At 36.3% G+C, this 23,035-nt stretch overlaps 1 long non-coding RNA gene across 1 annotated transcript; it reads right to left on the bottom strand.

Annotated features, from left to right (window-relative positions):
- Window positions 1-11,990: 11,990 nt before the first annotated feature.
- LOC126053532 (uncharacterized) lies at window positions 11,991-18,545 on the bottom strand. Its single transcript, XR_010276788.1, has 2 exons — window positions 13,712-18,545; window positions 11,991-12,582 (listed from the first exon to the last, which is right to left on the bottom strand). It is a non-coding gene; the product is annotated as an uncharacterized LOC126053532 (long non-coding RNA).
- Between the last annotated feature and the right edge of the window lie 4,490 nt (window positions 18,546-23,035).

Here is a 23,035-nt window from a genome sequence, read left to right as displayed (position 1 = left end):
GATGTAGAGTAAGTATGCGATGTTTTAAGTAGTTCTTGACTTTATTGGTGTTATTGTTTTTCTTATTTATTTATCGTTTTAAAGACTACAAGTGTAGAATTGATTAACTAATGACATATTGTGTTTAGATTCGGATATAGTCTATAAGGACGACCAAATAAACGATGGATGGATTGTGTGTAAGTCGATATGGTAAGAAATAATGTTAAGTACTTGTGATCAGACGGCAGCCAGAAGAGTATAGAAGGAGAAAACACGCTGTCCTGACCCCAAATACAATTGGTATTGATGATGATGACATTATGATCAGATTATCTTAACACTCCCATATATTGTTGATAATGTGTACCAACTTTTATTGCCGCAATAGTATGTACATACGTCAGTTAAGTCTTCATTTATATAAAAAATACTAAAAAAAAACGTCCACATAAGATTTTAATACCTACACAAAAATTCAAAACATCACTCTGAAATCAAATCCTCTCTAAAAGCCGTACAAAAACAAGGGCGTAAGTACAAAATTGACATTTCATTCAATCGTGCTCGACCTGAGTGACAGGCGTCACAGATAGTCACTGACAACTGACGAAGGATCGCCTATCAAACAATAATAAGAAGCGGTTTCTATTTTAAAAGCTATTTTGGTTATTATAATGCTTTGACCTCATTAGTTAGTTTAGCTTTTATTGATTGAAAATGAGACAACGAGTTCAATTGATAAAGTTATTGGTTCAGAGTTTCATGATCCTTGACTTTTTATTTGAATTAAAAATTAAGAAGAAAATAGTGGAAATATTTACATTTCTAATTTGTGTGTGTGTAGTGTGGAGTTTATTGAAACATGAGGAGAATACGTCTTATAATACTTTTATCCAATAAAAGGAAGTGTTTCCTTCCGAGTGAAAGTGAATTCGCAGAAAACAGCTAGTATTAAAAATCAAGAAAAAAGAACAGCAAAACCCCAAAAATCCTACGACTCAAACAAACAGTATCGTAAGTGGAAAATTGACGAATTCATTCAATCGTTGAGTGACGTCACAGGTACAGTCGCCGACAGCTGACAGAGGACTGTCGATCGACAAGTAGATAGGCTGGGAGCGACAGTGTACCAGATAGCTGAGTTTAGGGAGTTTTTTTACACTAACGGTTGAATAATGGAGTGTTTTTGAGAAATTATCTGTTGAATCAATGCATAGTGTATGCCGGTTTAGTTCCTTGATTTTTTGAGTGAAAGTTTAATGGTTCAAAATTAACGCTGAAGGAAAATTGTAAGTAGGAAATCTTAAACTTATGTTATTTTTAAAACTATAGTTTGAATATTTCAGCAAGATGAACATTAAATCATATGCAACAATAAACCTCCTCTGGCGATCATCTCTTAAAAGGCAGCTAGGAGGACAAATGTCAAATCCTTCATAAGTTGCCAATCACAAGAATCCTCACTCATCAAAACAACAAAAAACAAAAGAACGCAGCCAGCACAAATCAACCTTCTTTAAGGGATGACCATTCCGACCTACCCTAGTGTGCGCACAATATTTGGACTATTACCTCCGCCCTAGCCCATTGATTTATTGGTTATGAATCAACCTGACTACCCTCCCTCTCATCCCCCTCCCCTGACCCCCCCGGGCCATTACAGGGGTTGATGTATCGAGCTGATAATGAATCTAGTTGTATTTTTGCTCGCATATGATGGAAATATGACGGGTGGGCGGTGGGGGGTTGAATTATGTGTCTGCCGTTGGCGGCTGTTATTTAGCGATTTTTGAGGGTTAGGTTTAGTTAATGTGGTGTTGCTTGAGTGTGTTCTTGGGATAAAACTGTTGTTTGGAACTTGAGAATGTTTGAAACTTTGGCTGGACATAAAGTGCAGTGCTTTTTGTTGACACACATTGACTTAACTATAAATTTTAAAATCATTATACTTGCTTTATCTGGTTTTCAATAGGTTTCTTCTTCCAACTTAGGCAATTCAAAAATCTTTTATGTATTGCCCATGTTTAAGAATAAATACCATATTTATCTAGTTATATGCACGATTTAAAAAAAATAAAATTTTATCAAAAACTTTGCACCTACCACAGCTATTTCTCCGCCACCCAAAGGTAGACTGGCAGAAAACGCCTATGGCGTTAAGTCCACCTTAAATAAATTTTAAGACCGACGGTCACCTATCCTTAATGACAATAAAAAACTGAATAATTCCCGACTGAAACATTCCCTATAAAAAAAGAACATTGCATAGCAAAAATTTTTCAATAACCAATCAAAAATCAGTCCCCTGAATGATATTAATTTAGCAATAAAGCCTGCATTACACGGCCCATTTTTCACCCCGCGGAGGGTAGGTCGACGAAGCTGCACCGTCAATGTCGGCATTTGTCACGTCAGCCATCTGCAAGCGTGGTGGAAAAACGCATTTACTGCCTTTTCGGAAGTATTTTTGGTAATTAAATGGGAGTGTTGTGATGATGGGACGGTGAAATTTTTTGATGATGAAGTTTATCTTTTAGTTCAACTTTTGTACCTGCTGAAAATAATTCACCTGTAATAGGATGTCCTTCTAAATACATGCCTGGAACCCTTTTCATATTATGTATTTCTCTGTTTTATCTAAACAAGATAATTTACTAAAAATGAACTACCAAAAATGCATACTTAAATTCCATTACTATTTACCTACAACCACGGAAAAAGCAAGCTCCTTAAAATGTAAAATTCAACTTTCATCACAAATTCACAACCTTGCAATCGCTCAAAGCTTACAATTTAGCCATTTTAGTGCAACATAGCCAGTGAAGTTATTAAACGTATAAAAACAACGTTTTTATAGCTTGCACATTCGTGTATTATACAAAATTCCGTGTGACTGGCACGCGGCGTAATAAAATGAAATGAAAACAATCCTATGAGTTATTCATGTACCGGTTTATGCACAGCTACTGTTATTTATGATACTTTTTGATTTTTGAATTTATGTGATGATGAATTTTAAGAAATGGGTGAAAAGGGAAAGCCTTAATAGGTCTCTTGCTGTTGGTACACAGGATGACATTTCTTTTGGGAACAGTCGATGTCTACGAAAATCACATCTGATGTGTTCGAAAGGCTTTCATAATATGGTTTTAATCAAATAGAAGCCTGAAATTTCCAAACTGAGCCACTGAAACAATTAGACGGCTAATAAAAGATATGATAAAGATTTGGCATAATCTTTCAGTGGCTCAGTTCAGGCTTCTCATTCACTTTTCATCAAACTGCAAATATTTCACTCACTATATCTTGTATATCGTTTGCAATAGAGAAACTTTGAAGAAAATTTTCCAGTAGATAAAATAGTTTTAAACATCTTTACGTAGATATAGAAATAAATTCTAAATCTTGTAACTACTAATTTTATCTGATCCTAAGTACAAGAAAACATAATGAGGTACAGGAACAAGTCAGTATAAAATAAAATTTTCCAAATCAAACGAACTATCTACGCATGTACACACATTTATCCCCGGAATCGGTAAAAAAGTCGTAAAAATTGAAGTCGTTTTACGGCCTTTTCTCCCGACAAAGTCGTAATGTAATTATTTAAATGTTTCGCGTGTTTTATTGTGCCCTCCGTATCCCTATAAACTGTTTAGTGGTTCATCTCATTAAAAAAAGGTTTAAAAAAACATCTCTAAATTCTCCTGGATGTGATTTTGTGAGTAAAAATTTAGTGCGCAATCAAAATAATGTAAGCCGTTTATTGGAAGTCGTAAAAGTCGGGTAGAAGGGGACAACATAATAATATTATTGATCTAAGATTTGTACTTTCTAGTACTAAATGTTAAAGTTTCAGTTACATATGGAAAGTAGTCTTGTATTAATAGTAAAACAACAGAAACCTAAAACGAGACCGTGATCTTAGTCACGGTCTCGTTTTAGGTTTCTGTTTTGAGAATAGGGTCCATAAACAAGAAGTGTATTATATTCCACATAACATACGTTCATTCTATAAAGTATATTAAAAATATATAACAAAATACGACTTACGACTCTCTCTGTCAAGCCAATGTTTTCTTAGAATCTGTGCAAAACCGCAGAGACCAATATTCAACCAATAAAGTTACTGTAGGTATACTGTCTGATGACCAATGGCTGATAAAAAGGTGAAGGAAAACATCTTGAGGAAACCTGGACTATAAAGTTTGAAATCACCAACCCGCATTGAGCAAGCGTGGTGATTAATGCTCGATCCTTCTCCATGTGAGAGGAGGCCTGTGCCCAGCAGTGGGACGATAAAAAGGCTGTAACAGTATACTGTAATTTCTAAGACAAAAATGTCCAAAAAAGAAGCCAAAACGCAATCAAAACCGATTCCCATAAACCACTCCCACTCAATCCCAATATTAATCATATCTTAAAGCCAGTATTCCCACAATTTAGAGAACGCGCATACTACAAATTTTTAGTCGGCCGATAGTCGGTTTGGGCTCATAAATAAGTATGAAGATGAATGGATGTACACACGTAAGAACGATCAGGTATTTGTCCGGTATCAGATTGGATAAAAACTTTTTTGAATTCACGATTTTCCCAAAAAAAATATTTTATCAATCACCGGGCCAACAGTCGGGCGACTGTTTAGTCGTCAGTGTGCACGCATTCTCAATCAATCGACTTGAAACTATCAATACAGCCATTTGAACGATATGTTGTTATTCAATAATAATGATTATTTTCGTTAAATATACCATAGTTACGGCCATTAATCATCGCTGTAGGTAATTAATGAAATTTATGTCCGACATAAATTTCATGTTGCTTATTATATTTTGCCTACACGTTAAGCGAATGAGGTCATTGTTTTTTGGGGTTCCGTGTAGTTAAAGGTTTTTAGAAATAGGAAACTAAAATTATCTTCAGAATCCTCCTCCTTTCAGAGTCCTTTGATCTTCTGAGATAATAAAGATGGCTCAAGAACAAGCTTATACTTAATAGGTATCATAAATATTAGAAAACTAGATTTCAGTCACAAATATGTTTACGTCCTGAGGCTACTACATCTTGCACCCGGAAAAAACTATCCTATTTCCTTCTTCAAGTTACCACCTCTCTCCATGCTAAGTTTTATATCAATCACTGCAGCTATCATAGCATAAAAGCCTAATAAACAAACTCACTTTCCCAATTAGAATATTAACAAAGAAATAAAAAAAACCTTTATTTGAGTAGAAAATTCGCATATGTAGCATGCAAGCCTTCTTCTTCCTTTAGAAACCAAAACTGAGCCTCACTTCTATAACTTAAAATTTTTAGCTACTTGACCATTCTACCTAATTTACAACCAACTTGTTTGACGCACTAAACTAAAGAGTGACCTATTTGTCGCCGTCACATGTTCAGCTAAGCGCTAGGTACTAAACGCATGTCAAGCGATACCCCACACTTTGAGGTTATCCACTCTTGAAAGCATTCTGTATGTATTGACAGATTTATAGACAAGCATGTTAGGCAGGTCTTGAGAGAAAACCTAGTAGGGTAATGGTAGTTTTCTTCTTAGGTTGGATCATCTAATAAGGTTTAAAAAACTACGGCGTTTGGCGTGAATGGGCAGCGACTGTATTTTTTTTTGTGATATTAGGTAATCAAAACATAAATGAAAATTGCAATAAGTATTTGAAACAATCCATACGAAATTACAAAAAATAAAAAGTTACAGGAACTCAATATTTTATCGCTATCATACGTTTTAAAGTCTGCGGAACCCCTCTAAAAATATACATTGACGCTTGACCAGTCCATTGTAATCTTTGTTCTGACTTTGTTTTCGTCAAGACAAGTATTAAATCATATTGGAAATAATCTCTTGTAACTTTCACACACTTTTGAAGAATTTTGACCTAGAACTGAAAATTCTGAAACATGGTGACGTCAGCAAGAAAGACGTCACTTGCGCAGTTTTTCACGATACATATTTTTTGTTTACGTAGTTCTTTTCTAAATTATGGCTTCATATTCAAATTCAAAGAAATGAAAGGGGCAGAATAACGACTAATTTATATTAACTTAACAAAGATATCACCAGGCCATCAAACTTTTAGTCGTCCGTCACCAAAGTCGTTATTTGCGCATTCAAATATATCCATCCGTACATTATGAGCATGATCATATCTGAATTTTGGCCCCTAACTCAATGTTCACGGTTCCTCGGATTGCTCTTCGCGTTTCAAGGTTGCCACAACAAATTTTTGAATATGCCTAGGATGTCAATACCAAATAATTATGATTTTCTATAACAGCTATGTGAGAGAATAATTACGTTTCTTTTTCACAATGTTTATAATTTTCTGTAGTTATACTTACTGAAATACAGCCTATTATTTTATAACCCCGATTATTTCAGTTTTACACATCACTCCACTGCTTATAAACCTACTAACCTGTTAAAGTTAACTTGACCCCATAAATAACTCATAAACGCGAACGTTACTATCTTACTTTTCGGGGCATTAAGCATGAGTTAAGTATATTACTCGTAACTTGTGTTAACTTAGAAATGTCTTTCGTTAAGTTGAAGGCTCGTGTTAGGGGTCGCGTTAAATAAAACTAGAAGCGATATATTAGAAAACATAATTGCATAAAAACATATAATAATTTTAAATGATTAATAAAAATATGTATCTATTTAAAGACTGTCTATTATTTTTTGTTATTCTGAATCTGAAAAATAGTATCAATATTACTTCTAGAGTAGAAGCCATTTGAATCTTACACATCGGTCTTTTAGTGAGTCCAATTGAATGAAGCAAACTGTCCTTTCCTAGCTTCCCAATACTGTAAATGATTAGTAGCATTTTATCACACCAGAAACTCATTGTCGCAAAACCAGCTGAGCAATCACATATTAGCCTGACATCCATTACTATGACCGACAGGACAATGAACCATTCTTAGTCCACCACGATGATCCACCTTCCAAAAAACTAATAATAAGTAAATTCAAAAATTATCTCACACGGCGCAGCTCCCGAAGGCCCGAGATACGCCTGACATATTTACGACAACGGTTTAGGGCATAAAACTAATCCATACGACGTAGGGGGGGACGAGAGGTGAGGGGGGCGGCCGAAGGGCCCTTTATTTCTAACATTCGTCACATAGTAGCAGTAAATTATCATACTACGCTATGATATGACGGGGGACGCCCATTAAAACGCGTTTGATTTAGATGAGGCCATAAAATTGATTTATGCCTTCACGCCAACAAAACCCGTAGTACTGAAGCAACTATTATATTAACATTTTCGTGGATAACCTTTTTGATTTTGGTTGGTCATATATCATTATTAAATGCAAGGGAAATTCAACCTTATAGTCGAACACGAAGCTTTAGAATGGCTCGGTGGTGGCCTAACAAATTAAGTCTTTTATAATTGAAAAAAACTTATTCAGTCGCGTAGTTGCATTCGTTGAACACAATACGTAAAAGCAACTTTATTCCGTAGATTATAAGGTTGAAAATGTGTTGAAGTTTCACGTCGATCGGGACATTGTTTTTGGATATCGGGCCCGCGTAATTTGGACCATTTTATGACATTGTACTTCAATATAATATGTTGTGTTAAGTTAGATGGCTGTATCCGATATTATGAGCTGGCATTTTGCTATTGAAAATGGTAAAAGATTGCCTGTAATATTGGCATGTTCGTGTAATATTTTAAAAGAGAGGAAATAACGAATTGAGCCTATCATGGTTTTGGCAATACGCAAACAGTCAACATGGCACAAGAATATAATTGAAAGAATTATAAAACTTACTCTCAGTGCAGCCAAAGAAGGAAAATTTACAAATAATACCTACCACGGAATGCAATCAAAAATATTCACAACTATAATTACCTTTTGGGTTTTCACGAGTTCCTAATCAGAAAGGCCACAAAAACAATATGATTTCAGCAAGTTATGAACAAGTTTCAACTAGCTGCAATTTTTGACATTAATTCCAAATAATTACTCCAATATGATAACACTAACAAAACATCCTTGATTGTGTTGTTAATTACTTAAAGATAAATAATCGAGATATTTCCTGGCGAACTAGTTACGATCACTACTACAATTACTTTGTTTTCGAGATGTATATCATAAACTATATAATCAAAGTTAAAAATCGATATTTAATTTATGAAAAGTCATTGTTGAATTATTGACATGAATGATGATTACCATCTACTACCTGGCTACTTAATCTTTGTACTATTGCGTACTTTATTAGCATCGGGGCGTATCACAGATTATTATTTCAGACGTGACTGCCGATACCAGCCTAATTACGCACGTCATTTTAATCGTGGGTTTTTTGATTGCACTGTTTAAATAATTATAAACAGATAAAACAATAATCTGTTAAGCTATTTAGATTGTAAACAAACAAATTGTTGTAGTAAAAACCGAAAAAATGTCGGCCATCACAGTTTTTTAAAGCTTTGATTCTTCCGAAGCCGAATGAAGACATAACAAATATATCTTATCGAGACTTAATAAAAAGTCCAAAATCGTTATTTATCTATTTTACGAGACACGACAGTCGGGATTGGTGACGTAGATCTTATGGTCACAGGCCATAAACCAGTTGAAACACGATTGGTTGGTGACCACTAAATCTACCAGTTTACTGTCCAAGAGTTTTATAGTTTGAAAAACCATAAAACTTTAGGTGTCAATGTGATTTGAAGGTAAAAAATGTATACGCACCAATTAAGTGGACATATTGTATATATTGAGTAGATAAGGCTTGTCCGTCCGTCACGCGTAGATAAGTATTTTTTATGTAGAGAAACATGCGTAAAATGTAAAGGTTTTGAAACGTCGGTCACAATTTTAGTGTCTTTTAATGACAGGCGCATCAAAATTATCTAAAAAGCTTTTTAATATAAAGAAAATGTATCCGTCTACATATATGTAGGTATTGCATTTACATTTTGAAAGTTTTGTAGATGTCTATAATGTTGAAGGAAAATATATATTTTATACCTGAGAAGTAGTTACAGTAAGTAAATATACTTAACATTGATTTTAACTTCCAGAATAATGGCCGTGACATTATTCAGAAAATCAGCAGATTCTACGTCTCGGAGGCCAAAATATGTAAATTATAGGAAAGCTAAACCAATATAATTATGTACTTCATTTTAATTATTTAATATACCAGTTAATATACCATAATATACCAATTACCTACTTTACAGAAATCCTGCCCAAAATCAAAAATATACAAAAAAAAAAATATACTTGTAAAAATTTTCAAACATGTAGCAGCGAGCGAGCCGGGTCGGACTTAGTGCAAACTTACTAGGTTCGTCGCTCTCCCCTCGACGGCATAAATCAATTTGTCAGTTCCAATGTGACGTGCACACACACGCGATTCTGTCAACGTGTGAGTAAGTTTTTTTCTTTTTAGTTTATTTTAGTTTTCTATGGATTGTGTGCAATTATGAGTGATTGATTGGCTGTGAGGGATTTTTGTTAAAAATATTTTTTTCTTGTGTGTGGAACTGAAGTAAGTGGTGTGTGTCACGCGTTCGTAGTGTGTAGTTTTATTTATTAAGGGTGGTAAGGTGAAAGTACGTTTCTTCTGTATGGTTAGTGTGAGAATGGTTTTAAAATTAGGTGACTCCAAAAGCATCAAAAGTACTGAACATTAAGCTTTACTTTAGTCTATTGACAAGGTTCAACGCTTCTAGTATTATCATAGTAATTGCTTTATTTTAATAACATGTTACATAAAAGTTCAATTACTTTTATAGCACTTTTTACCCACTCTCACATTACTAATAAATGATTTATTGACTAATGTCTTGTGTAATTTAAAACCAGACACTAGAGTTGAACTTAACTTTTTGTACTAATTCATTAATAGTCACTGTTACGTCACTAGGTAATATTTGGCGTTCAAGGCTAGATATAGTTTAAAGATACGAGAAGACGTAAGTATGACATGATAATGTTTCATACTTACATTTAAATAAAACTTGACAGATGTTAAGAATTGACTGACCTTCTTCAGCGGCTTGAAGTAGGTTTTAGAAGAAACACGGCAGGTAAACGCTCAACTGTGAAGGGTTTCACGTAAATACTTCTTTATAATGTCATTGTTTCAGTGTACATCGCTTAAAAAACAAAATAATAATTATTGTACAGGAAAGCCTTACCTAGGCTCGAAAATGAAGCAATAAAATTAACTGCATACATTCTCATAATAAAACCTGACTGATATTTTATATCACCACATATCCCAAAAATGAATTTCGCACAAATCTTTCACAAAGATTAGGTTACCTTTCACAGATTTGTAAAAATACATTTTTTAATTCAAATCCTATTATAAGAAATTGACACTTTTATATTAGAAAATATATGGAGCGATATTTCTCCCGATGCCCTTGCATTCGTTCTAAATGAAACGATCGCGCGATTACGTACGTGTTTACTCAATAATTCGATGCGAGTGACTTGTGGGATAAAGTTATAAGCGAAAGCGATTTATTTAAAGACAATGTAAAGAATAAGGTATTCGTTTTACTATATAACAATATTTGATGATATCATTCGATACGCACTGAGAAACAGAGAAATTAATAGTAAAAATACACATACATTTTAATGTTATGTTAATTAATAAGAACCAATAGTGCATAACAGGTAAAGGAATATTTGTACCAGGTACCACACACACACCTATGTTCTATGGCCTGATCTTTGCTTAATTTTTTATGCAATGAGTTAGGTATTACTATTGCCATTAATTTTAAATTATTTTTAGTATTAATTTTTAAATGGAAGCCTCAAGCTGGTCTAAGAAAAACTAAAAATTGCCATAACTTGCACTATACACCAGTATCGCTTGCGATCCAGCCGCGACTCGTCATTTCTCGCATTGTCGTAATCCGCTGATTTACTAGCGACATTAATCAGGTTGACGGCCGATAGGGACTAAATCACTACCACGCTGTCTCCTGCCATCAACGTCAACCTTACCCCAACAGCATAAGAAACAAAATCCCTTAACAACCAGCTTTCTTGCGCACCCAATATTAACACTACTGCATGTTATTGCTTGTAATTCTTTTTGCGAATTTCGTACACACATATATATACTTTTTTTTGTTTCATACATGTTTTATTTGTCTAGCGCGACGTGGCGCAGATTTATTGGCCGTTTCCTTTTATGCCAGTTTTAGAGGGTTTGACTGTAACATGAGATTTAAAAAAGCGTGTTGATTTTGAGTGATATATAGTGATAATTTATATTGTATTGTTGGTGTGTCCATGCGGTTGTTTTGCAGTGAATGCCAAGTTTGATAGGCGTGGAGGCAAACAAGCTTCTGATGCAGTTGCATCTGGACTCGTTGGGTAATGCAGTGTGTCTGCGTCTAATATTGTTTGTGAAAACAGCTGTTGATAGCAGTGTGACTGAAATTGCTCTAATTTCTAAACATTGCCAAATAAGTAAAGCTTGTAAGAACTAGGCCACAGTCGACATAGTATATCTCACAGCAAAGAATATCATTCCTTTAATTAATAAAGCAAGTGGGCTACTAGCGGTCTGTTTATTTGTCAGCCTATTTTCTCTGACTGAGCTATAATTTTTTTACACCTCCACCTCGATTCTACCCGCGTCACAAGTCTATCCGGACAAACGTAGCCCATGTCCTTTCTCACGTTCTCGATTATCTGTATACCAAGCTTTATTGAAATAGGTTCAGTAGTTTTAGCGTGAAAGCGCGACTAACAGACAGGGAGTTAATTTCACATAAGAGTAAACATAACTGTAGATTTTATAAAAACGACCCCCATCTACCCCATTTAGCATACACGATCTAATCAGAAGTCGTAAATCGAGATCAGCGTTAATATTTTTAATTCCACAACTCTAATACATCAGGCTGATTTATGTCGCGTGTTATATCTTTAGAGGATATAATGGTGCCAATCAAAGTCCCGAATGTTCCAAATATACATTTAATTAAAAAACGAGATGTTACACGTACAATGTGTCAAGGGCAAGTGCTCGATGACATTACATTTTGTATGAGAATAAACAAACGCCTACACAGAACATTGATATTACGACTGAGCGCAACTCGTTGCTATTAACTTTCTTGAAGGCGTTCTGCGCCTGAACATACTCCCGGCCATTGAAAGCTTGCTTTCAATAACCCTTTAGTTCCTCCGCGGTGGGTAGCCTGCAGAGCCGTACTAGCGAGCGCCGCACGTTGCCCCTGTTGGTGAGAACGTCTGCTACTCGGGAAATTCCATCAGGGCCGGATATGAGTCGGGTAACTCGGCCGAGTCTCCAGGCAAGTGGCGGTGCGTTGTCGTCAGCCAAGAGTACCATGTCTCCGATATCGAGCTTTGATGAGCTCGCCTTCCATTTAGTCCTGTGCTGCAATTCAGACAGATACTCCCGCTGCCATCTCTTCCAAAAATGACGGTGCGTCCTTTCCAGCCGTTCATAGCGTCGTAGCTGGCTTTCCTTGACATCCTCCAGTGTTGGTGTTGGCAGAGCAGTCAACGGTCTTCCAATAATGAAGTGCCCTGGCGAGAGAGGGAGGAGGTCATTAGGATTGGAAGAGAGAGGACACAAGGGGCGGCTGTTGAGAATAGCCTCCACTTGTGCAAACAAAGTTGAAATCTCTTCAAATGTGAAGTGACTGTCGCCTATAACTCGTCTTATAAAATACTTCGCCGATTTGACACCGGCTTCCCATATGCCACCGAAATGAGGAGTGTAAGCCGGGATGAATTTAAATTTAATTGACTGCTGACTTGCAAAATGATACAAAGGCTCCTGGTTTTCCGCTAAGAATGATCCTATTTCTTTCGCGGCGGCCACAAAGTTGGCTCCATTATCGCTGAATATTTCAGCTGGTTTGCCTCGACGACCAATAAACCGTCGAAGTGTCATTATGAATGCATCCTTTGACAAATCGCTGACAGCTTCCAGGTGAATACATTTGTACCGTAAACATACAAAAAGACACAGATAACATTTAATTACGCGACTACCGCGTCCCTTACGATTTACAATATAAAAAGGTCCAGCAAAGTCTAGGCCAACGGATAAAAAAGGATAATCAGGCGTAATGCGTTGCGATGGCAGATTACCCATCTTGGGTTGCAACGTTATGCCGCGTAGCCGCCTGCATCGTGCGCAATTGTTAACGGTGCGCCTTGCAAGGTTCCTACCATTAATAGGCCACACTGTTTCACGCACGACAGCCAACAATAACTGTGGACCCGCATGCATGTGACTTAGGTGTTCCTTTTTAAAGTATAACTTAGTTAATCTATGAGATGCGTGAAGTAAAATGGGGTGCTTCTTTTCAAACGACTGCGTCGACGCATCGAGTCGACCACCAACCCGAATAAGTTTGCATTCATCTAAAAAAGGTGACAACGATAGTAACTTACTATTATTATTTAAAGGCTTGTCTTTCAATAACAAGTCGTACTCATTAGTAAATAACTGAACCTGAGCGATAACGCATAATGAATAGAATGACTCACGCAACTCATTAACGGACAATACACCTAAGCGTTTCTTATCTTTATTTTTAAGATTAAATAAAAATCTACGTATATAAGCGAGTACTCGCTGTAACTTTGTGAAACTTGAATATTTATCAAAATCAATTATTGATTCACTAATTATTGCCGAGTGTACCTTCAATTCCGGTAGAATGTCCGGCTCATTGGTGTTTAACTTAGGCCATTCGGACTCGTTTAGGAGTAGAAAGCTAGGCCCCGTCCACCACAGTGCCATTGATGTAAATGGTTTAGCGTCCACACCCCTGGAAATTAAGTCAGCCGGGTTAGACTGCGTTGGAACATATCGCCACGCTGAAGAAGACGTTAACTCCCTTATTTCTGTAACGCGGTTAGCTACATACACCTTTAGCTTACTGGCGTCACAGCGCATCCAACACAATACCACAGATGAGTCACACCAGTGCACCAGTTTAGCGGGTTTACGTCGAAGTGAATCGAGTACTGCTCGTGTTAGTTTAGCGGCGAGTAAGGCTGCACAGAGTTCGAGGCGCGGTATAGTAGTGGGTTTTAATGGCGCCACTTTCGACTTTGCACACAGCAATCTGACGGTGACGTCACCGTTCATATTTATGCACCGCATATAAATGCATGCTCCGTACGCGTGTTTTGAAGCGTCGCTAAACGAATGTAGTTCAATACATTGTGGCGATTCACCTAAAACTAACCTAGGCACTTGTAAATTGGACAAATATTGTATGCTTTCGGAAAACTTATTCCAGTCGTTTTTTATCGCATCTGGGACCGGCTGATCCCAATCTAACTTTAGCTGCCAAAGCTTTTGCAGCATTATTTTAGGTTTCACTACGACCGGACTTAATATGCCTAATGGATCAAATATCTTAAAAGCGTTTGACATGATTAGTCGTTTTGTTATAGTTTGACTATCATCACTTGAAAAACCCTTTATAGGAAAATGTAACATATCACTAGAAGGCGTCCAGCCCAACCCTAGGGTGCTTATGGACTCGCTAAAAAGTAACTTATCTTGTTCATTTACAATAACATTATCAAAGATAGCGGAATTATTAGTTTTAAATTTTCTTAAATGAAAACAAGCTGATTCTAACGCTTGAGTTACAGACCTATGAATGTATACTAACTCCTGGGCGTCATCGGACCCAGTTATGAGGTCATCTACGTAGAAGTCCTGTTGGATGATGTCCTTTATATGCACATCGTCCTGCAGTTGACCAATCTGCCATAAACAGCGAGTACTCAAATAACTTGCACTGGCCGTTCCATAGGTTACAGTATTGAGCTCCAGAGTCTTAATGGGTTCAGATTCTGTCTCTCTCCACAAAATACGCTGCAGGTGTCTGTCATCCTCATGTAGCAGTACCTGGCGAAACATTTTTTCTACATCGCCCGTGAGTAGGTATTTATACTGTCTAGAACGTACCAGTATGGAAAAAAGATTATCCTGCACGTTGGGACCTACCATCAATATGTCATTTAGTGAATAGCCGGAAGAAGACGGTGCTGAACCATCAAATACCACCCGAAGCTTGGTAGTTTCGCTTTCTTGTTTTAGAACCGCGTGATGACAAAGATAATAACTCGAAGTTAATGCACAATTGACGTCTACCACTGATAAATGACCCAAATCCGCATATTCCTTTAAAAAATTAGTGTATTCTGATTTTAACGTGGGGTTTCGTCCTAACCTCTTTTCTAAATTTATAAAGCGTTTTTTAGCTAACTTGTATGTATCGCCCAAGCAGTCTGCGCTATCCTTAAGTGGCAATTTCACACAAAATCTGCCTGTATTAGTTCTCGTTGTGTGGGCGAGAAAATGCCTTTCACATTCGTTTTCATTGGTTATTGGTTTGGCTGGTATTTCTTCCAGCTCCCAGAATTTAGTTAGAAGCTTGTCAACACTATCATTATCATTGGAAATTACACTATGATTACAGTGCACCCTTTTGTCAGGAGTCACTGCTTGAATGGGACCGGACACTATCCAACCTAATTGCGAACTTCTCAACTTTGGATTATTGATTCCTAACGAGATTTGTTCGTTTCCTAAAATATCCCAAAATAAATCAGCACCTATCAATATATCTATACAGGCTGGCTGATAAAACATGGGGTCAGCTAACGAAATATTATCAGGTAGCTGCAATAAGCTGATGTCGATGGGAAACTTTGGCAATCGCCCAGTCAGCTCCTTTAGAACCAAACATGAACAAGAAATATTAAATGAACTATTGATTGACTGTAGTTTAATATTACAGCTTTCATTAACCTTGTTGTTTGGCGTGTTTCCTATGCCAATGACCTTTAGAGTGTCAATGGGAAAAGATTTTAATGCTAATCCGACCTTAAGGGATTCAGTAATAAATGATGATTGACTACCGCAGTCTAAAAGCGCACGAACCTTGATCTTTTGCCCATCAAGTGGATTCAATGCCTCGACTACGGCAGTTGATAATATAATTTGATTAGTATTTTTGTTACAATAAGCGGATACAACCTCCCCCTGCTCCTCGACGGAGATGAGCTGACCTACTAACGCTGGTGGCCGATGCAGCAAGCTGTTATGTTTCTCAGTGCAACCCGGTTCCTGGCAACTTCTTAAGCGACAGTCATTGACAGAGTGACCCTGTCTTAAACAATTCGTACATAGTTTGTACTTTAAGACATCGTTCATTCTTTCGTCAATACTTTTAGCCTTGAATGTTGGGCAGTCATAAATTCTATGACGTTGATCACAAATTATGCATGTAAATCCAGGCTGTGCCTTGTTTTTATTATGGCTAGTGGTTGCAAACGATTTAACTACGCTATTCGAATTATGTCTTTGATTATATTTTTGAAAATGATGAATTTGATTATTATTATTTGTAGTTGACCGCTGCGGATTGCTAGGCACTCTAGGAACACTAACATTATCACTATGATTGTTATTACGACTTGTAGACTCAAGCACATTAGCACGGTCCGTAATAAATTTAAAAAACTGCTCTAAAGTCGGGGAGTCGTTCACCATAGTGCTACGATACTCCTCCCACTTGAGCAATGTTTGATTATCCAGCTTACCCGAGACCATGTATATAACTAAAACATCCCAATTGTCAGTTGACTGTCCAAGACTGGCAAGAGCACGCAAATTTTTTGTAATATGATCAACCAAATACCTTAATGATTTCTCTGACTCACGTGGAAGCTGTTTTAAGTGAACTAGTGAACTCAAATGGTGATTAATTAATATTCTATTGTTATTGTAGCGGCTACAGAGTAGTTTCCAAGCTTCACCATAATTTTTTGCCGAAACTTCAAAATTAGAAACGATTCTGGCTGCGTCACCTTGCAAATATGAATTTAGATAGTGAAATTTATTTATTTCAGGGATGCGCTCATTATTATGAATTAAACTTTCGAATGTATCTCTAAACTCTAACCAGCGGAAATATTCACCGTTAAATTTTGTGATTTGAATTTGAGGAAGCTTAAATTCTACATTGCGATAATGTTCGTCGTTACAACATGAAGCATTGTGAACGGAGCTACGCCTATTATCGCTTTCTCTTTTGCTCGAAAGTATGTCTAACAAGTTTTTAGCAGTGGCTATATTAATAACTATATCCTGCTCCATGCGATCACGCTCATCAATTTCCGCCTCAATATTCTCAGGATTTAAAACATCTATCTCACTCTGCAAGTCATCAACCCTAACAGACAAAGCCTCGAACTTGGCTAACTTCAATCTTAATTCCGTTAATTGAATATCATTTAGTTCAGTTTCTTTGGAAATATTACTTAAATAATTTTTAAACTTTGTAATCTGTCCTTTGGCGGACGCTCGTTTAGTAACTAATTCTTTATAACGCTTGTTTTCAGACATTGTGAATCACCACTATGAAATTTACTTTAAACTTGGAAGTATTAAAACAATATAAATGAAAGAAAATGAATGGGCTCACGCTCCTCGTCTCGGTGTCACCTGCCGTACGGGAAGCCGGTCTGCGTCGCGCGCACAATCAGCTGATTGCTGCTCGCGCTGGTATGAACTCGCTCGACTAAGCCCCGAATGATCGGAGAATACTTGTCGCAAGCACGGCGTTATTTACCCTGAAATAGTCGGCAATACACACTAAGACTGGGCTACAATACTATTGAATAGCTCCCACTAGTTGAAAATAACAAAAACAAAACAAAACTACAACAAATGCACAAATAAATGAATAGATCTATCTTAGATAGATATTATCCGTAATATTGACCTTATTTGAATTGCTAATGAGCTAATAACTAATGCACAGTCTTTGTTCCAAGAAAAATTTAATTATTTTTTGTTGAGGGTGGATGAATATAACTCGATTAGGTATACTATTTGAAACAATTACGGGAAAGTTCGGCAATATTATGCACGAAATAACTTTAATTTACACAAATGAAGCACTATTCTCAATGTTTAAATAGGTATTTATGGAAATTTGGATAGTTGGATGGAATTTACGCAAAGGATGGGCACTTAACTTTTGGTTAACACGCTGACGCTCGCCTCGATGTGATGCTTTGGCTGCACCACTGCTCGAACCCTGGGCTCCTATGCTGTCCAGGAGGCAGTTCTTCTTACACGGGAACCCGTGGCTTTTGCTTGTCCACGTAGCTCTTTCGAAATTGTGAAGTCGTTGCCGCCGCGCGCCGTCGACTGTATTACGCCTTTGGAAACTTTTGCCGGTTTTCCGTTTGCGATTATTATTTTAGTTCCCCTCATGGGCCACCATGTTATATCTTTAGAGGATATAATGGTGCCAATCAAAGTCCCGAATGTTCCAAATATACATTTAATTAAAAAACGAGATGTTACACGTACAATGTGTCAAGGGCAAGTGCTCGATGACATTACATTTTGTATGAGAATAAACAAACGCCTACACAGAACATTGATATTACGACTGAGCGCAACTCGTTGCTATTAACTTTCTTGAAGGCGTTCTGCGCCTGAACATCGCGTCTTGCAAAACTTGTGGATTTATACCGTCTCAACGACCCGTCTTCTCGATGCAAGTTTTGTATGAAATATGTGTGTATGTGTTGGTGTTAGTGGGTATGTGTGTGTGAGAATATTTGCCTATTGTCTAGAAGGAAATATGGGTGTTTAGGAATAAAGTTCGGTTTTAATATTAAGCTTTTTTTACACAAAATTTCGCTGATTCATGTTGTGCATTATAGAGATTACCATGTATTAAAAAAATAAAACAATAAACAATAATAATTTATTTCCTGATATGATATAACACACAAAAAAACCTGTTCCTACTGTTTAACCATTAAAAGATCATACTTTAAATACTGATAAATATTAGTTGTCACCCTGTATCAGTAATTATGTAATTTACAGCGCCAGTATTAACTGCCCAATTTAAATACCCTAAAGAATAAACAAACGAAATTATTACCAAAAAAGCTTGTCAATCAAAATGATCGGAGCCTTCAAATTGAGCCAATGAAAGTTTAAGTTGTGCAAAAAGGTGCGGATGGGGCCCCGAAATAATTATTCATTGCGTTTTTAACAGCCCGACCAGGCGGCGCGGAATTGTGAGAGGCCACTAGAACGGCGGAGAGAGCCGCGTTGCTGTCGTAAAAACATTCTTAGAGAAAACTGTGGAGTTGTAGGTATGTAGAAGTTTTTGTAAACAAAACAATACTAAGGTCATAAGAAAGAAGATAGTAACTAACGTCAAAGTGCTGTTTTGGGTGAATATCATTTAAGTTCAGTTATAATTACGAAGGTATTCGTTATTACAATATTGTGAACTATATGAGAAAAAATACTAACCTTCTTTCAAACTAGTAATCTAGAAATAAGATGCCAAAATACTGGCATAGAAAATGATAGGGTTAACGTGGGAGACATTGCTATATGTATAATAACTTAGAAGGTCACAAACAAAAATTTAATTCAGCTGCTCTAAACCCTAATTGTTTTCTTTTCTTTCACTTTCAGCACAGCTCCACACTTTCCCTATTCCGGCGAAACACAACCATCTCCTGACTTGTTAATGCCACAGCCTACCATCTTAGCATATTGCAAGTCTGTAAATAACGCCATTACTTCTAACATCGTCCGACTACTGGGGTTATCACGAGCAAAGTATTTGATGGGCAGCCCTTGCAAATTGAATGTATTATTTACGTACAATCAGCAGGACTGGCTAGCGTGTGTGTTGCTAGCGTGGCCATTTTTACTTTTTGAATTTGGAATTTTTACTATACTTTCGGAGAAGGTTTCAAACCTCCTTGAGGATTTTAAATAGTGGCCTGACATTATTTTGGTATTTATGTAAGGTGAACGCTCGTCAATTGTTTTAGCTCTTTTTTTGGTGGGAAATCATCACGGCTCTCCTCTGTGGGTGCAGCGTGAGGGTCTATTAGGCTCTTACTGACTAAATTCCACCAGATTCCTTAATTCTAAAGCACTTTGTGTACCAGAGCCACGATAACTCCTTCGATTAATCTCGCAGACCTTGACTGTTGTAACTAGTACGTCTTCCGAAATGATAGGTAGGTATTATGAAGATATGTCTTTTTATCAAAAGAAATTGACAGCAAATACATATGTGAATATTTCCGTTATTTTAATATATAAAAAAACTAGTTCGCTCTGGCAACACCGCTTGCAAAGGTGTTGCATATTTATGAAAAGACCATTGACGAATATGAGAGTGTGGGGTTGAGTCAGTTACTCTCTACAGCAGGTCAGGGACTATTCGCGGTTCCGTACAAGTTATTATAGAAACTAACGGGGAAAATGTGGACGGTATTTTGAGGGTAGGTGTGTTAAAATTTAAAGCTGTTGTTTTGCAGTCATAGCTTTTTTCACAGGATATATGTTTCACTATATGTTTTCTAGTAAATCTTTGAAATAAACAATACTTTACAAGTCATAGGTAGGTAAGTAAAATCCAGGGTGGATTAACACATCTACATACCAAATTTCAATCAAATTGGTCCAGCCGTTTTTGCGTGATTAAATAACAAACATACATCCATACATTCTCACAAACATTCACATTTATAATATAAGTAGGAAGTAGGATAAGTAGGATTTAAAACAATACACATACATAACATATTGATAATCGAACTGACGGATTGCCAAATCAATAGCAGAGATTTAGCAACATAGCATCCTTTACACCCTTCGCCTAAGGAACTCTAATGAACAAACAGAACAAAAAAACACCGGATCATTCTAATAGCGAGTCGGAGTGAATCAAATACTTTTCCAAAGGGGAAAGGAAATAAAATAAAATTTATTTGGCTCTTTGTTTCGTAAGTTTCAGAACTGTTTAATGCCTGAATGTTGTGTTGGATGTTTCTGGACGTTGAATTGGTCCCATTTGGGTGCCAATAGTTACGACGAAGTTTTTTGTCCTTGATTCACTGTCTGTGTTACTTGGTGTTGTGAAATGTAGGTACACTGAAATCGATTGTTAAGTAGGATATTTCGATTTGAATACGTACCCAGTGAAACAAAAAAAAATAGAGGAAAAATAAGGTTGGTTAATACGACATCAGCATTAACTAGATACCTTGTTTATGTAGAAATAAGTTAATACATATGATAATTTCATACAAGGAGCCACATTTGATAACGTTACACATGTCAACTTGCAATGATGCAATTCAGGCATCATTATGCCCCTCCGTGAAGGGCGATAGCAAATCCGCTTGACCGCGCGGCCGGACTAATGTCCTAGTCTATAGGGTATTGAGCATATAATTAAGAAAATTTTCTTCTATCTACTAATACTACCACGAAATCAATTCACCTCTGCTAGCAAAAGGAAATTATATCAAACCAACTCCACAATACCACAAAGTTTTATTATTCTAGTAATATTATTAACCTATTTTACGACAACGTTATCAACACGTTTCTACATAATCAAAACGTAAAAGAATAAAATTGCTAAACAAATAGGTGTTTAAGATGCGCGCGCATGTTGACACAGAATGCGCGGGCGCCGACTTGAAAAGAGCTTTGTCATGATAAATATGTAAGCAGAAGTTTTACCCGAGCTGAGTAAAGTCTCATTAGAGAAGTAAATTAAGTTTTAGAAGAAGTTTATCAAAATGAATTTGTATAATATCTTGTATTGAATTCCCTATATAACTCCTAAAGCATGTATGTATTATAATTATGCGAAAACTTTTACTTACATCAAACATACAATATCAAAATCTATCTATCAGTTAGTCCACATGAAAATCCGTGTTGTAGTTATTGAGTTCGTGACGAACAAATAGATGTAATTTGTAATGTAATGAAAGTGATTTTAAAATTGTACTGTAGTAGTAAGATTTTAAAGCAGAAAATAATAATATTTTACAAAGTTTAGCAACTCATTTTTAAGCTTTGAACCTTCTGACTTACTCTACACAGTGTACGCGGTAAGTTGAAAAGAGTTTAAAATTTCAAGTGGTTTTCTGAAATGTTTGCGTCGGCAGATAACTTAAAGTTCGGTGTCTTTTGTTATGATTTTTGTGTGTTTTACTAATGAAATGCGTGTCTGTCATTTGTTTGTTTGTCTTTGTAGTTGCCGCTTCTCTTGTCGGTGCCAAAATCTTCAGTTAAGATTGTTTAAGTAGGTCAACTTAACTGTGTTACTAAGACTTATCCTGTAAAATTTTCATAATCATGTTAATACACTTTTTGTATTTACCTTGATGTTATAGATAGACGAATGACACAACCAAGATCAATTTGCATTTGAATTTTCCGACTTAACCCTAAAATATATTTTTTTTCTTGTAATAAGGTTCTAATATTTATTTTATACCAATTTTTGCTTTGATATTTTGTGCATATTACTCCCTTTTTATTGCATGCATATTTTGTCAATTTGATAGCGCGTAAAATCTGGTGTCTAGAAATCACCAATTGACACTTAACCGCGGCATCTATCTCATATTTATCTTTCATGTACTTAATTTTATCCATCAATGAGACCACAACAGACCGTTATTTTAAAGACATCATGATGTAACCCAACTACTAAACAGGTCATTTTAAGTAATTTATTACCATTTTTAACTACACAATAAATATAATTAACACTCATAATAATTGTGATACCATATGCTTTAACACATGCAAATGATATGAGCGACATATTACTTGGTGTGACGGGTGACGTACATACACTTGTCACATATATCCGTCATTATACTGATTTATGCGACTAGCACATCTGCTTGCCATATTAGAAACTGCACTGTGTGAGTTTATCTTGTGTTAAAGCCACTAATAATATAAATGCGAAAGTAGCTCTGTTAGCCGGTCCGTCAAAACTACTGAACTGTTTTGAATCAAATTTGGTTCAAAGGCTAAAGCCTGAGAAAGAAAATGGACTACACTTCATCCGGGTGCGAGAAGTATCCGCAGAATCCAGCTAATGAATTCATATTTGAAATAGATTAAAATTAT

This window comes from Helicoverpa armigera, chromosome 9 (genome assembly GCF_030705265.1).
Source record: "Helicoverpa armigera isolate CAAS_96S chromosome 9, ASM3070526v1, whole genome shotgun sequence".
Classification (NCBI taxonomy): Eukaryota; Metazoa; Arthropoda; class Insecta; order Lepidoptera; family Noctuidae; genus Helicoverpa; species Helicoverpa armigera.
The sequence above is the reverse complement of the archived record's forward strand: the minus strand, read 5'-3'. Positions and strand labels throughout refer to the sequence as shown.